Source organism: Eschrichtius robustus, chromosome 1, assembly GCF_028021215.1.
Source record: "Eschrichtius robustus isolate mEscRob2 chromosome 1, mEscRob2.pri, whole genome shotgun sequence".
Classification (NCBI taxonomy): domain Eukaryota; kingdom Metazoa; phylum Chordata; class Mammalia; order Artiodactyla; family Eschrichtiidae; genus Eschrichtius; species Eschrichtius robustus.
This window is the reverse complement of record NC_090824.1, coordinates 66,319,698-66,336,179: the sequence shown is the minus strand read 5'-3', so window position 1 is coordinate 66,336,179 and position 16,482 is coordinate 66,319,698. Positions and strand designations below refer to the sequence as shown.

Below are 16,482 nucleotides of genomic sequence, written 5' to 3'. Positions count from 1 at the left end.
TTCATCTAGCAAATATTTATTGTTGAGCTGCTATTCAGTGACAGCTTCTGTTGTAGGTACTGGGTGTGAATTCACACTAGGTGTAAATAAAAGAGAGTCCCTGCCCTCACGGAGCTTATGTTCTTTACAGTTGCCAAGGGGTTCCATAGCTCAGTCCTCCACGCTTACATTTTTATAGCGTGGTCTGTTTACAGGCAGAATGTGATTTGAGGACATGGAAAGTACCCACTGCTCAAAATTGTGTCTGCTCCAGCTGGTCTTTCCTGCAATTTCCAAACCAAAACCCCTTGTTCAACAAAGATCTGTTTTCTGAGAGAAGTAACGATGAAGTCAGACACTTTGTCCCCACGCTTATCGTCTGGTGAAAATGAACAATCTGATGAGACCTGGAGGGACGGGGGTAACTCTGGCACCAGCAAATTGTGGCCTGGGGGAGTGTATTTTTCAGAGCCAAGGTTTCCTCATCTGTGGAAGCAGCTGTATTAATTCCTCTGTCAGATCCTTTCTGGATCTAACATTCTATTTTGCATGGCAGGTAGCATCCTGGAAAGCACAGAATGTGGTACATCCCTGGGAACACTGGGTAATTGTTTGGGGATGGGGGCAGGACCAGATTAGACACTGTAAAAAAAAAAAAAAAAAAAAGGCGAGCATGGAGAAGGAGCATGATTTGACAACCAAATTTAGGCTATTTAAAAACTGTTTCTAGGGCATATATTCCTGGGTCCAATTTCTGACTAGAAGTTGCCTACAAGGGAGGGTGGTAGTGTAGGTATGGTTGTTGCAGATTTTTTTGGAAGCTCAATTACTGGTACTTTTGAGGATGCTAATGAGTTTTGAAAATTATCTGCAAAACTCATGGCCATAGATCTGACCCCTGAGCTGCAGCTGCTGCTATAAAGAGCTCTGTGGTGAAGATTTCTTGTGGTGTGGAGTGCTTTCCTTTTAACTGCAGATGGAGTACCACAAGCTGATATTCTTTGAATCCTAGAGAGCAAGTGACCTACTTACTTACTATTGTGTCTGAAATATTCAATTAGACTATATTTTAGGAAAAACTTTTTCAGCTTGGAACATGGTTTTGCTTTTGTGAAAACACACACCAGTAGAGACACAAGATTAATTTTCTTGGCTGTTCTGACCCACTGTATCAGGAATAACTTTGGATACTGTATGACTTCTCTCATTGGGAAGAGGCAATGTAAAATCCATGGGCTTCTTTAGTAGAGACTATTCATAACTATACCTTTATAGGCTCATGTGATGAAGATTAATGAAAGCTTTCGGTTTAGAATGAAAAAATGCACGAGTTATTTGCTAGGCTCTCTAACGTCTTGAAGATGTTGATCCTGGTCTTTGCAGTTTATTGGTCAGGCTTTCTTTACCTTGTGGCTTTTCGCTTTGCAAAGAGTTTCAGCCTCTCTGTGAAGTACTGTGTAAATAGGTTTCAGGGTGGAGTGTGGGTGGGACTTTTTTTGCAAACTTTCTTCTTTCAAGACTTTTAAAGAAATCATACCTGGGACCAATTGAGAGGCAGAAACCTTGGGTGGCTTTGGAGTTTTCTATGTGTGTGTTCTGCCATCTGCTGGAAAAGGATCACCAAGCTTGGAAAGCTGACCGGCAGTGTGGAAGAGGGTGTGCACTCCTGGTCCCTCCATCCCTCTCTCAGGGCTGGGCAGAGTACACAGCAAAGCTTGTAAAATGCCATGATGTACTTGGTTTTCTGTTGGATCACCTTGACTCACAACCAGAGTTATCTCACAGGGATTTCCCTACCAGTCTGCTGAGCTCAGGTCCAAGTTGCTTTGGGAGCCTGCATCACAGTATTGTCTGGCCTCATTCTTCTGGGTATGCAGTATGTTGATTGGGATTGCCTTGAAGTACTTTTCATTGGTTTAGAGTGGAAACAAAACAAAACATTCAATCCAAGTCGAGGGCAGGGTAGCTGCCTTCGTAGTGATGTTAGTATAAGAGGGCTAACTGATCTATTCAGGAAAGATCAGCCCTTTTTCTCTGAGATCATAATCTCCCTCCTTTTTGGTGTTAAAATGCCCTTTTACAAAATGATAGTAATAGATGAGAGTTATCATGTTAAGCATATATTTGCACGGCAAAAGTAAAAGTTAGCAACCGTGAGTCAGTTTCCTAATTCTTTTAAAAAACATTTTCTTGTCTGTGAAATCCCGAAGTCTGGGTTTGCTACTCCCTGTGGTCTCACCTTTTTCTTCATGTGACAACTCGAGTAGAAAAGTAGGGTCAACAATCCTCAGTTGTAACTTCCATATTTTCCCTGGCAAATCCTCCGTGGATTTTTCTGTGCTATGACCCACATAGAAACACAAAAATAATAGTGTGGTAGAATGAGGATAAGGTTTCCTCACTAACTGGGTCACTGCTTTATAGATGGATTTTGGTCTGTAGTAAATGCTTGGCCTGGTTTTGCACCCCTTTGCATCATTTTCTTCCTCTGGAGCTCTTGATGGAATGTGACCTTCCTGTCTGGATGTGTCTGTGGGACTCCCATGGGGAAGACTTAGATTTTTGGCAGCCGGATCCTCAAGGCAACTGGGACAGGATGTGAAAGGCCAGCGTCCTTGTTTCTTCTTAAAATTTCTCAGAGGCTTATAATCCTTTTGAAAGATTTTAAAATGGAAATATGACATTTTGATATCTAAGATTAGTTAAAAGATTCTAGTAACTGAAGTAATGAAACTGACTTTCTTCTTTATTAAGGGTTATACTTACAGAAACATATGATTTTTTCCCCAAATGTTTTAAGGCCTAATTCAAATAAAATTATAAAGATTAAAGAAAAAATTACAACTGGAGTTACTCTGATTGAGGCAGGTTTGGTATTTGGCTCTGTGGAACCTGAATTGAAAATTGCTATTGCATAAAAAGTGAATTGAAATTTATTTCTGAGAAGATATTTAGCTAAGAGGGCAGATATTTGAGATCTGAGTAGGTGGAGGCTGGGAAAATAAGTTTGTACTGAAGCCAGAGCACATGGTGTCTTCATTGGAAATATCAATAGATGTTCCCAGAGAATAAACGTTTTTGTATATTTATCTAGTGATAACAAGTGCTTCTGAACGAACAAGGACATTCAAGATTGCAGGGTATGAGTTTTCATATGGGCACACACAGAGGCTTGTGACCTAAAGGCCATGTGAAGAAGGTGGAAAAATCCTCCCCAGTTAAATTTTCATGGGCCAGATTGTTAGAAACATGTCCAAGAAGTGATTTCATAAAACTTTTGAAACTTGGCTGAAAACCCTGGCAGATCTGTATCATCTGGTAAATATTTAGGACTTTGTGTATATTATTTTCAAGGAACGGCAATAAACTATAGAAAAAAAATTTCTTCAGCAAAAACAAAACACTGCAGGAATGTTAGCGTTTGAATCAGAATTTTGTTTTTTTTTTTCAAGGGTGGGGGTGGGGTGGGGGAGAGGGAAAGAGGTCTTATTTCTGGTAGAATTAAGCCAATCTAAATTCTCTTTCATTGAAGGTGACTATCAAAGTTTACTATGATTTGCTTGTTAACTTAGCAACACTGGGCGTATGATAGCTTCATTTTTTATCACCTGGTAGTTTTTTGTTTTTATTTTTATTTATTTATTTTTAAAAATTTTCTCGCCTGGAAGAGCTTATGAGATTTCACCATTACCTGCACCTTAAAATCTCAGTATGTAACTCAACAGCAATTGAAAATGTGAATTTTCCTATCTAGTAGGAGAATTAAAAAGCAGAAAGGTAGAGTTCAGGAATAATACTCCCAAAAGGGAAAAATCAAACATCAAGGCCATGTTCTAGTTTCCTCAGGTCATAGCCTTCTGTTAACGATACCATCTTATATTTCTTTTCCAATGGGATTCACATCTGTTTGTCTTTCACATACCTCCTAAGGCAAATGGCTATAATAATCATGCCCCTATTATATAATTTGGGAAACAGAGTCATAGATGAGGAATTACTTTCCTGTCTCTCTTTTCCTCAATACATTGTTCTATTGTAGTGAGGAAAACATAGATGTCAACCAGTTATATATGCCGAGCACTTTACGTGTATTATCTCATTATTTCCTATGAGGTAGGTGTATTTCTATTTATTTTTCTTTCAGATGAGGAAATAGTGGCTTATAGAGGTTAAAAAACTTGCTAGAATTTATATAGCTAGTACGTGGCAGAATGGGGAACAGAAACCATTACACCATACTGCCTCTCCAGTAATGTGCTACAGAGAAAGCAGCTTCCATAGCCCAATTGAACCCAGCTGTCTATTCCCAGGCTCCCAGCCTGGTACCTTCCTTCATGTCCAGCATTCAGTGAATCAAGGAGTTGATTTAGACCTCCCAGGAAAGGGGTCTGGAGAGGCAACAATGTCCTGCTCTCTAGCTTAGAGTTAGCTGTCACTGATAGGACCTCTCTGAGATGTTTTAAAACAGCATGATAAAGACGTAGTAAATGAATATATGTTCTATGCAAAGGCTCATGAAACAGCAGCTCAGTAATGGCCCAAGGCCTAAGCAGGCAAGCAGGAGGCCGCAAACTGGACATGCCTCCCCAGTGTGTAGGCAGACATCTTCTCACAGGCTGTATTCCCATCCTGGCCTCTTCCCTTTTCTGTTGACTTGGGCAGAGTCCCAACTTTTCCTTACAAAAGATCAAAACTAAGACTTCTTGGCTGTCCAGATCAGATCGTCACTAAGGTTTGGCCGTCTCTCAGAAAAGACAGGCTGGGTTGGCCTGAACTTTCCTCACTTGGCATTCCAGGAGGTTCATACTCCACTGAAGGACCTTAAAACCAACAACTGTCTCCTTCATACCGTAGTAATGGCTTTGACTCAAAAACTGAATGTAGCTGATGCCAAATAAATGGCAACTCAGACGATGCTATCCAGACTCGGCAGCTTTTAACCCATTTATCTTTAGAAACCGAACCCTTCTCTTTCAGACCCAGGCCTGTACAAATGAAATTCTATTTGGGTATAAAGTTTATTCTAAAACTAGTTTTTTGGACTGCTACTGATTTTGAATACTAATGGCCATCTTTGTTACTTTTTGATTATGAATTTTCTAGAAGGAATAATTTTGTAGAACACAAGTACTCTGGACCCTGTTTGTGCAGAATTCACTTTAAGGGAAGGTACCTTAAATGCCTGACTGTACACTATGTTAGAAGGAAAAAAGACATCTAAGCACTACATTTCTTCCTTTTTTCTTAGTTCTGTGAGCCTGTGAGACTTAACTCTTCAATTTCTCCCATGCCTCAAAATTTCAAATCTCAGGGACTTCTCTGGTGATCCAGTGGTTAAGAATCCACCTTCCAATGCAGGGGACACAGGTTTGATCCCTGGTCGGGAAACTAAGATCCCACATGCCATGGGGCAACTAAGCCTGTGTGCTGTAACTACTGAGCCTGCATGCTCTGGAGCCCATGTGCCACAATTAGAGAGCCCGTGTGCCACAATTAGAGAGCCCGTGTGCCGCAACTACTGAGCCCGTGCGCTCTGGAGCCTACGTGCCACAACTAGAGAGAGGCCCGTGCGTCACAACCAGAGAGGAGCCCATGCGCTACAATGCAGAAACATCTGGCATGCCGCAACAAAGATCCTGTGTGCTGCAACTAAGACCCGATGCAGCCAAAATAAATAAAGTAAATTAAAAACTAAAAAGCAAGCATTAAAGTTTCTTTTAAAAAAACAAGTCAAATATCTCAGCTACCCACCACAACAAAATATCACAAGTGCTTTGGGAATTTCAGAGGAGGAAGGGTGTGGTCAGAACGCTGCCTTCTTTTTCCTAACACAGTCAAACAGCATCTGCTCACTTTCTAATGCACTACAGAAAAACTGACCTTTCATTTTAGCCTCTGCATATTAAGAACATGATTCCTAACATTCCATTCATTACAACAGAAGCTCATTATTGTAAATATCTGGTCTCAGATGTTCATTATAATGCTGTGTTTCCTCTTCTGCTTTCAGAGAGGGAGGTAGTGTCACTTACATCTGGCATATGGGAAGGGGTTAAATAAACTGGGACTCATCAACCAATTCAGCCCTGGCCCCAAGCAGCAGGTGGTTCTTTTGCTCTCACTAAACTGGGACTTATACAGGAAACAGCCCTTGAGGAAGGCAGGTTAAGTAACTTAGCAGTTTTGTAAGCAACATGCATGTAAACCAGAGGATAATCCTTTCATGCCCCAAACATCTTATAAAATAGTGGTAGAACCAGCTGTACAGGAGATCCCACACATGCAGTTGCTGCACTGCAAACATCGTCCAGTCATGAGCTGTAGAAGTGTAGTTGGTGATGCCTTGCTTATGTCTTAAACTGAAGAGAATGAGGGGCTCTGCATTTAGCAGGTTACATATGATACCAAAGAAAGCTGTACCCCTTGGCAAAGCGCATCTTCTTTGGGGAACAGGACCTCTAACCCTACAGAGCCCAGAGTGATAAGGATGGGAAACACAAAGAACCCCTGTCGGTCATTGAGAATGATGGTAAAGTGGGGCCACTCCTGCTTCCATGTCTTGGTTCACAGACTCATGAATTCTTCCTGTTGGGACACAGCACCATATAGATTCAATACTTACACTACGTCCTTGGAAGATGGCACTCCATCCTTGCAGAGAATTGCTTCCAAGCTGGTATTTCAGCTGTAACTTCAACAGGGCATTCCAATGCTCTGTCATGCCAGTGGCTTCTGTATGGTGCGGTGTGTGATATGACCAGTATATTCCATGGTCATGGGCCTGCTGCATATGTCCTTCATTGTGCAGTGGGTTCCTGGTCATATGCTGTGTTTTGTGGCCTTCCATGTCTGTGGGATAGGCACACTGTGATCCCTGATAGCGGTGCTGCTTGATACTCTGCAGATAGTAAAGGCAGCCCCATACTCAGAATAGGTGTCTACTCCTGTAAGAATGAATCATTGGCCCTTGAAGGAGTATAGTCAACTTGCTGCCAAGTGGCTAGTTGTTCTCCTCAAGGAATAGTGCTATATAGGATGCTCAGCTTTCATCTCTGAGATTGAAAATTCAGAGATGGCAGTAGTTAGATTGGCCTTGATAAGTGGGGATCATGTTGTTAGGCCCAGGTATACTCTGCCATTGTGGGCATGTGCCCGTCTTGTTAGTTCAGCATGGTTGATGGCAAAGGCTGACTCATGTCAGCTGGCCGAGTCATTTTGCCTATTCAATTGCTCAGTGCCTATTCCATGGTGGCACTTATGGCATTAACATGATACAAAAATCTTCACACTTCATTCTCACAACCATATGTCCATTTACATGTATATTTTTGTCTCTGATCTTCTGGTATCTTTTCCTTTCAGGTCCCTGACCAGTCAGCTGTCCCTCTAGCCTTGCCAGTCACTGCAGTAATTTTGTTCTCCTGGCTTCTGTGCTGCCACCAGGGCTCAATTGCTTCGGGGCCCCATCAACCGCATCACTATCAATCAGCCAAGCTTTGTGACTGCCTCTCTTACCATAGGCTCTGGCTTGCAGAGGAGAGCCACTACTGAAGTTCTTAGTGAAACTGGTTCTCCTCTCACTAGCAAATTCCTGATGGCCTTGGTAAATGAAGCCTCCTCTTAGCTCTCCTAAGAAATATAATCCTCTGGTGAGTCTGTGGCATCACGTAATGCATCCATTCCAGTATGCCAGCTTTCCCCAGCCTCTTTATCCCTTCTTCTGCTGCTTGCTGTGGCAACTCAAGCATTTCCACTTTCTTTACAATAGGCTACAGTTTTCTCCAGGCTTCTAGGAGCCTCCTAACCGCAAGTTTGCTCCTTTGCTGGCGTCCTTGCCAGGATGTTAAATCCCATATCCCAAGAGAATGCCCCAAGGCAATTTTTTCTTGCTTACACAGTCTTATATTCCTCCTCCTTTAATTAAGCACCCTTAAAATCCAGCCACAGAGGTCCTTCCCCGGACTGTCGGGACATGCTAATTCTGGCAGCTCTTTGCTCTCTCATCAGCCTTAGCACGTCACCACAGATTATGCCGGAATTTATCTCTAGTTATCAGTTTGGCAGGCAGGGGACAAGTGGGACTACTCCTGAAGGTGGCATGTACTTCTTGTGGCAGAGGCCTCTGTCATGTCTTCCTTCATGGGGGATGTGCTAGCTTCTAACACGGAGTGGTGGGCTCTGCAGGCTCTGAGGGTTTAGGAGAGCATGTAGAGCCATAAGCCTCTGGGGCTTTAACCCACGTTCCCCCATATGGGTCTCAGGTTTTTCTAATTAGGATTTTTGCATAATAGACCTGCCTTGGCTAAGCATTTAAATGTTTCTGGAGCTTTGGACTCTTCAGCCATGTGTTTGCTCCTCAGTTGTGTCTATTCTCTCATTATGGGAGAGAAGGGTCTCTTTGTAAACTACCAAAAAGGTTTTCTGATTGTTATACTCAACTGTACTTATACTTTGTTAGAAGGTGCTCTCAAGTTGTTCATTATCCCTCTGCAGGACAATACAATTTAGTAATAACCAACTGATTCTACTGTCCTTTTATACATTGTTCCCCCCTTACCTTTCAAATGCCTGCATCTTATCGGAAAGGGCATTCCCCTCCAATGGGATGTGTTCCCACATCACTACCAGTAACATCTTCAGCAGCTGGCCCACCACCTTGTGCCAGGGACTATCCGTGCCCCGCAAGCCACCTGGGGTATGCTCTTCTTTACCAGATGAGGGGTGGATGATCCAGTCTAAAAATCTCATCTTATTGCCTGCTTTCTCAGCCCACTGCTACCGATTGTGTCAGTTCATGTTCTCTGGATGTAGATGCCAAAATGGAATTAGAAGTGCAAGGGATTTATAGAGGGAGACACCTGTGAAGGATAAAGGGGAGTAAGAGCCAGAGTAGAAGGGAGAGCCTTTGGATGGCACTGTAAATCTGAAACCGGTGAAAGAAGGGAGGGAAGAAAGGAGGAAAGGGTAGGAAGAGCCTGAGACTCAGCACAGCTCTGAGAAAGTCTTAGGGGGCAGGTAAGGAACCAGAGCAAAGATTACCCTTAGAGGCATCCTGCCCAGGCTGGAGTGGGCCTGCCCTAGTGCCCTGCTGTGCACAGTCACTGGCTGAGAGCAGTTCAGGCAGTCTGTGGCCTTGGCTTGAATGCTGCCTCAAAGCCTGGAGGTGCATCTGCTGGAGACTGGCAGCTAACCACATGCTGCACAGCAGGGAGATCTGAACAGTGCACCTCGTGGCTGCCATCTCCACTTCTCTGTAGTCTTCCCTATCTTCATGGCAACATATCCTGTTCTTAGGCCAAAATCATGGACTTATCCTTTATTCTTTTCTCTTTTATGTTCTCCACAATCTGTCAGGGTAACCTGTGGCCAGACCTTCATATCTTAACTAGAATCTGACCACCTCTCATTACCTTCACTGCTCTCATTGATGTGAAGAGACACAGGGAGAAGACAGCTGTCCACAAGCCAAGGAACACCTGAAGCTACCAGAAGCTAAGAGCGAGGCCTGGAACAGACCTTGCCTAGGCCCTTCAGAGGGAGCATGGCCCTGCCAACACCTTGATCCCAGACTTCTGGCCTCCAGAACTATGAGACAATGAATTTCTGTTGGTTAAACCACCCAGTTTGTGGTACTTTGTTTGTGGCAGCCCTAACAAACGAATACAAATACCATCTCTCATTTGGATTACTGCAAGAGCCTCCCTGTTGATCTGTTTGCTTCAGCCTCTTTCAACAGAGTAGTAAGAAGGATCTTACTTAATGTAAATCAGATTATGTCACTCCTCAGTTCAGAAATCATCCAGAGGATTTCTATTTTAGAGTAAAAGCCAAAGTCTTTACACAGGCCCACATTACATGTGCTTCCCCTTGCCCACTCTGCTCTAGGTACCTACCTTTAGTTTTCAAGCAGGCCAGGCTGTCTCCCACATAACGGCCTTTGCTAAAGCTGTTTCCTCAGACTGCCCTTCCTGCAAAGGACAAGGCTCATTCTCTCACTTCTTCCAAGTCTTTGTTCAGCTGTCACCTTCTTTAGGAAGCTTACCTTGACCACGTTGCTTAAAATAAGAATCACTCCCTCTGTACACCTGATCCCCTTTAACCTGCTCTATTTTGTTCTTTTTCCATAGCACTTATCAACTAACATAGGATATTGATTATTTTAATTATTTATTACCTGTCTCCCTCCACTAGAATGTAGGCTATGAGGGAAAGGAATTTTTGTTTGTATCCCAAGCAAAATAACAGTGCCTGGTTCCTAGAAGATGCTTAATGTTTGCTGGATAAAGAAATGGGCTTTCCAGGATAGGAAACAGAATAAAATATTAAACCTGACAGCCTGGTAGCACAACAAATCCCTCCACAATTTAATACCTGGCTTGCATCTTGTACCGAGAACTGACCTATCTTCATCCACCTAAGATGTATCAAAAGCATCCTGTGTCAGGTGCAGGATCAAAAAGGAGTAATGTTTGGTCTGTGCCTTCAAGGACTCAAGAGTCTAGTGGCTGGAGGCAAGCAAATGTGTGCCCTAGATTATCTTTTTGTCATCTCTCTTCTCTTTCTCCTTTTTTTAAATATATAGTAGAAGTAAGGCAAGGGGTACTAGTGAGTGATGACAGCCTGGTAGATTTATTTTGCTTCATATAGTCCAAGCAGGCTTTCTTTGAGGGGAACTTGAACCTTATTTCAGGTATCACAGTAGCATTAAAATCTTCCCTCCCACCCTGTGTCTAACAAAACAGTATAGATTTCACATAGAAAAGATGTCATTATCTGGAATATAATGATTAACCTATTTTAAAATGCAGAGACATTTCTATTAATGAAAAATTATGATCATTATGCAAGTTTCTGACTAATCCTAATTGCTTCCAGGCCAATTTCATGAAAACTTGTAAATAAAAAGTGCCGCTGGCACCATTATGCAAAAAGAAGCCTTTAAACATGATTTATTTAAGTCTGGTGAATGCAGTGAAAGATAAAAATAAATTAATAATCTGTTCATAATCTTAGGTAAAAAAATAGGTACTTACAGTTCTATTCAAAACTTTAATTCTCTGAAATGTCTTTTCATGATCTGTCAAAAGATAAAATATTTAAAAAGTGTGTTTCATTTTTTATTATTATTTATTTACTTTTTTATTGAGGTATAGTTGATTTATAGTATTATATTAGTTTCATGTATATAACCTAGTGATTCAAAATTTTTTGAATTTTTAATAAGCAAAATTTTGAGAAGCTTTGCATTTTAATTGAATTATTTTTCTTGGAAGAATATTTTTAGTAGTTCTTGATGTCTTGTCTTTGATGTGACTTAAAAGTCTTGAGTGATTCCTCAAGGAAAAAGCAGTGTTTTTGTGTGTATGTCTATTTTTCTGTTCGTCATTTCCTCCTTTATTCAGTGTTTCTTGAGTGACTACTATCGGTACTAATCTAGACCAGTACGTAGTATTCACTCAATTTTATGGAGATCAGAGTTCTCAGATCTTTCCTGAACCGGGCAGAAATATAAAGAATTGTCTACTTTGTATTAATTGCAGTGACTTTAAAGGAAATAGTTTTTGTATCTCTTTTGGCTTAAAATTCTTAGTCTGCAAGAGGGAAAAAGCCTTGTACATAATTGAATGAGGAAAAGAGTAAAAACAATGTCAAGAGTTCAAGGTTTAAGAAAAACACCTATATTTCCACCTCTAAATGACAATTATTATTTGATTTAAAATATCAGTTTCTCTATTTGTATTCATTTCTATTTTTTCCCAAAAGAATTGCTACTTTCTTCCTTAATGTGATTTTCATTGATGTTCTTTCATTTCATTGATGTTCTTTCCCTCTCTTCAAGATAATTTCTGAAAACATTTTCTTCATATATATTTCCTTCTCTTATTTTGTGACATTTCCATGTTTTCTATTTTCTAATTAACTTTTTTATGTGCAAACTGTATTTGTTCACTTTTAAATTGTTTATTACCTATATAGTTATTTTCATTTTTCAATTGCTACACCTTTTTTTTTAACCTGAGAAAATAGTTTGGGTGTATTGATTTGGGATGGAATACATTACAATTTTTTCATTTAAATGAATGGGAAAAGTTTTTAAACTTAATGGCTTTTCAGTTTGCAGTCTGTTTTTTAGGAATGAACAGAAGTTTCTAACAGGGATCAGTGTATCAATTTGTGGATCAACATAAAGCTTGTCTGTGGAGTAGATTTGGCCAGCAGGATGCTAGTTAGTGACATTCAATGAAGAATGGCTGCAAAAGTACTGTAAAAATGTTAGCGTGCTGAACAATCTATGGGGGTTATTATTCTAGGCCTTTCAGGGTGTAGGGTGGAGAGTGGTGCTTTTTTTTTTTAACATCTTTATTGGAGTATAATTGCTTTACAATGTTGTGTTAAAATCCTCAACTAGCAAACAGAATCCAACAGCACATTAAAAGGATCATATACCATGATCAAGTGGGGTTTATCCCAGGAATGCAAGGATTCAATATACACAAATCAATCAATGTGATACACCATATTAACAAATTGAAGGATAAAAACCGTATGATCATCTCAATAGATGCAGAAAAAGCTTGTGACAAAATTCAACACCCATTTATGATAAAAACTCTCCAGAAAGTGGGCCTCACATAATAAACGCCATATATGACAGACCCACAGCCAACATCATTCTCAATGGTGAAACACTGAAACCATTTCCTCTAAGACCAGGAGGAAGACAAGGGTGCCCACTGTCACCACTATTATTCAACATAGTTTTGGAAGTTTTAGCCACGGCAGTCAGAGAAGAAAAAGAAATAAAAGGAATCCAAATCGGAAAAGAAGAAAAGCTGTCACTGTTTGCAGATGACATGATGCTATACATAGAGAATCCTAAAGATGCTACCAGAAAACTACTAGAGCTAATCAATGAATTTGGTAAAGTAGCAGGATACAAAATTAATGCACAGAAATCTCTTGCATTCCTATACAATAATGACAAAAAATCTGAAAGAGAAATTAAGGAAACACTGCCATTTACCATCGCAACAAAAAGAATAAAATACCTAGGAATAAACCTACCTGAGGAGATAAAAGACCTGTATGCAGAAAACTATAAGACACTGCTGAAAGAGATTAAAGACAATACAGACAGATGGAGAGATATACCATGTTCTTGGATTGGAAGAATCAACATTGTGAAAATGACTCTACTACCCAAAGCAATCTACAGGTTCAATGCAATCCCTTTCAAACTACCAATGGCATTTTTCAGATCTAACTAGCTTTTAAAAAGCTCTAGAAACTCACCTCAAAATCCCTTGAGTAAATCAAGTTATTCTCAGATTATTGCCCTAGTCCCTTGACTTTTTTTTTTCTTTTTTGGCCTTTTTCTTCAAAGATATCATCCTATTTTTATTTCTCTTTCTTCTGAAATATAGTTAACCTACTTCTTTTTTGAAAATTTCTGGGTCTCATTGATTTTCTGGATTTGAGAAGTCTTCTAATAGATTTCAGAGTGCTGTCCCATTCATATTATGAGTCTAAGAAAGGTATTCTTTACTCTAAAAAACTTTCTTCTTTCACATTTCTGGATATTTCCTTTATTTCATTTCCATCTTGTTTTCCCTTCACTTTTTTGTCTTCTTCCTGGAAGACACAAAAACTTCCTCTTACTGAATTATCATTGGTTTATTGGTAGAGTGATTCCAAGACAAAATGTCAGATTTTTCCTTTCATGTTAGGGAGATACTCCCAACATCTCTTCCTCTCTGGGCCTCTGGTAGGTTCATTTTCATAAATGCCATTTTCTAGTTTTCCTTTAAGAGTATATAAACAGTCACTTCTGTGATTTTCCAAAGTTTGCCTCCTCTTTTAAGGGCACCAGATGGCTTACTCCATATTCTCATGTTAGGCTCACTTACTTATGTACCATATTCAAAATGTCAAAACCAAGTGGTCTTGGATTGTTTACTTTTGTTATTTTACTTTATCTGAATTAGACAACTTACCTCCTTCCAGTTAAACTCAAACTCTTAGGCTTCCCCAAATGTTTAATTAAATTTTTTTTCTCCAGGTCCTTTTCCAAACTTTTAGCACATCAAGACATTACAATTATGTTTCTGGAATTCTCTTCTCTAGCTAAGTTGAGGGCTTTGGTGGTGTCTCTTTTCCATGAAAGGCTAGTCCAGTCTCAGACTCCTCAATTTCAACTTTAATAGAAATTGTTCCAGGGGACTCCCCTGGTGGTCCAGTGGTAAAGAATCCACCTTCCAATTCAGAGGACGCGGGTTTGATCCCTGGTCAGGGAACTAAGATGGGGCAACTAAGCCCGCGTGCCACAACTACAGAGCCCATGCACCCTGGAGCCTGCGCGCCACAACTAGAGAGAGAAAACCCACACACCGCAACTAGAGAGAAAACTCGAGCAGACTGCACGCTGTAACGAAAACACTCCCACATGCCTCACAAATATCCCGTGTGCCGCAACTAAGACCCAATGCAGCCAAAAGAAAAAAAAAAAAAAAGAAAATAAATAAACACAATAAATAAATATTAAAAAAAAATTGTTCCAAAACACAAATGCTACCCCCCTTCCTCTCTCCTTCTTTGTGTTTGTTAAATTCAGGAGTTGTCTGCTCATTCTGATACTGTTTGATTGAAAAACCAGTTCTTGGGAATAAAAGTTTTTATTCAGCATAATGTTTAGGGGTCAAATTATCAGTCAAAATGTGACCAAAAAACATAATGCTCCATCTTCTCTTGTTCTTCGCCTTTTCCTTCTTTATAGGATTTATCCTTTAGTATGCTTTTTATTCCCGAAAACTGGCTTGAGAGTCCCTCACAAAAAAGCATTCATCTTATTATTTTTTGAAGTGTGAATCAACTTGTTCTCATTTCAGAAGGATCTTTTCTCCTCACTTTGAGTGATAAAGGTTCAAAAAAATAATTTTTCTGCACACTAAAAAGTCGTCTTTAGAAATGTAAATGAAAACCACAGTGAGATTCCACTTCATACCCACGGGGATGGCCCAGGCTGGTGGGGAGGGTGCTAATGGGTACGAGGCTTCTTTTGGGGATGATGAAAATATTCTCAAGCTGTGGTGATGGTTGTGTGTATCTGAATACATTAGAAACCATTGAAGTGTGTATTTTAAATGAGTGTATGTGTTGTATGGTATATGAATTATATCCCAATAAAATTATTAAAAGAAAAAATTTTTTTAACACATTTACTTTTCAGTGATCAATACCACTTTCTCATGAAATGCTTACATATGAGAAATGTTCTTGTGTCTTCTCACCTTAAATTGTTCTCTTTCGCTTAGAAGTCAGGCTCATTCCTCTGGCTAATAATTGCATCTGACAGAATCCCGTCAGTGTTTTTGCTTCTTCCTTTATTAGCCAGACTACTTCCAGTTTAAAGAAAATTTTGCCATCAACAACCACTAGGGTTCCCTAAGGTATGGTTCATAAAGGAAAGGCAGGACAGGTGCTCGATTCTTTCTTTCTATTTATCAGCTTTACAGATAGTAAGTGGTTCCCTAGCGTGCAACGATGACCAGTGCTTTTTAGGGTCATTATGAACTTAGGGATTTAAAGGCATGTGATATATTCTAATCCATTGCAGGTATTATCCTTATTGGTGCTTAAATTTTCCCATATTTGCCCAATAGGAGCATTCACGTTGACTTCTGGGTCTTCTAGATACAACTCCAGTAATGTTTGATGACTTCTTTATTTTCTGGTGTAAAAAATTGCTCTTGGCTCCTCTTTTACATTTTCTGTTCCAGACATGAATCTACCGTTTCTCCAAGAAGCCCTGGGGTATTTTAGAGACCACTACCTGGATGCTATGGGTGCTTATTGCTTCTGGTTTCATCATTATTTCTAGGTCTTTTCAGTAGACAGATACAAGAAATATTTTTTAACATAAAATAAATTATGAATTCATACTGATACTTCTAATTCAAAAAAGAGGGTTTTTACTTAATTTCATTGATCTTAATCCGTACCTTTCTTCTACATCGAAGTCTCTTTTTAACACCAATTACTCATTCTCCTTATCCCCCACTAAACACACAGTAGTCCAAGTGTAGCATTATTAATGCTACTCTAACAATGTGATTAGTTGAAAATGTTAGAATTATTTGAAGTTCTTTTTTGTAATGAGGGTATATGCCAAAAGAATGAATGACCAGACACATTACTGTGTTTTCAAGTCACTTGGCATGATTTATTTCTGGTGGTCATACCACCAACTAGACACACATTTAGGTTCTTTTTTTTGTTTTTTTGCTTTTTATTATTAAGGATATTTTATACTTCTTTTAATAAGGTATAATATATATACTGTAAAATTTATCCTCTTTAATGTATAGTTCTGCATATTTTGACGAAAGCATAAAATCATGTACCCTGCACTAAAACCAAGATACAGAACAGTCTTATCATCCCCCCGAATTGCCCCAAGCTCCTTTACGGTCAACCCCCACTCCAGTTCCCAGCAATTTGAATCTG

The 16,482-nt window shown here is 39.8% G+C and overlaps 1 protein-coding gene across 10 annotated transcripts in view; it reads left to right on the top strand.

The window, feature by feature from the left end:
* AKAP6 (A-kinase anchoring protein 6) overlaps nucleotides 1-16,482 on the top strand; it is a 580,300-nt gene that overhangs the window by 39,997 nt on the left and 523,821 nt on the right. Inside the window, exon 1 of one of the 10 annotated variants that reach the window (XM_068546365.1) lies at nucleotides 7,569-7,628. The exons of the other annotated variants lie outside the window; for them this stretch is intronic. The gene's annotated coding sequence lies outside the window, so the exon portion shown is untranslated. Of the gene's footprint in view, nucleotides 1-7,568; nucleotides 7,629-16,482 lie in introns of those variants that run through there. 10 annotated transcript variants of the gene reach the window in all.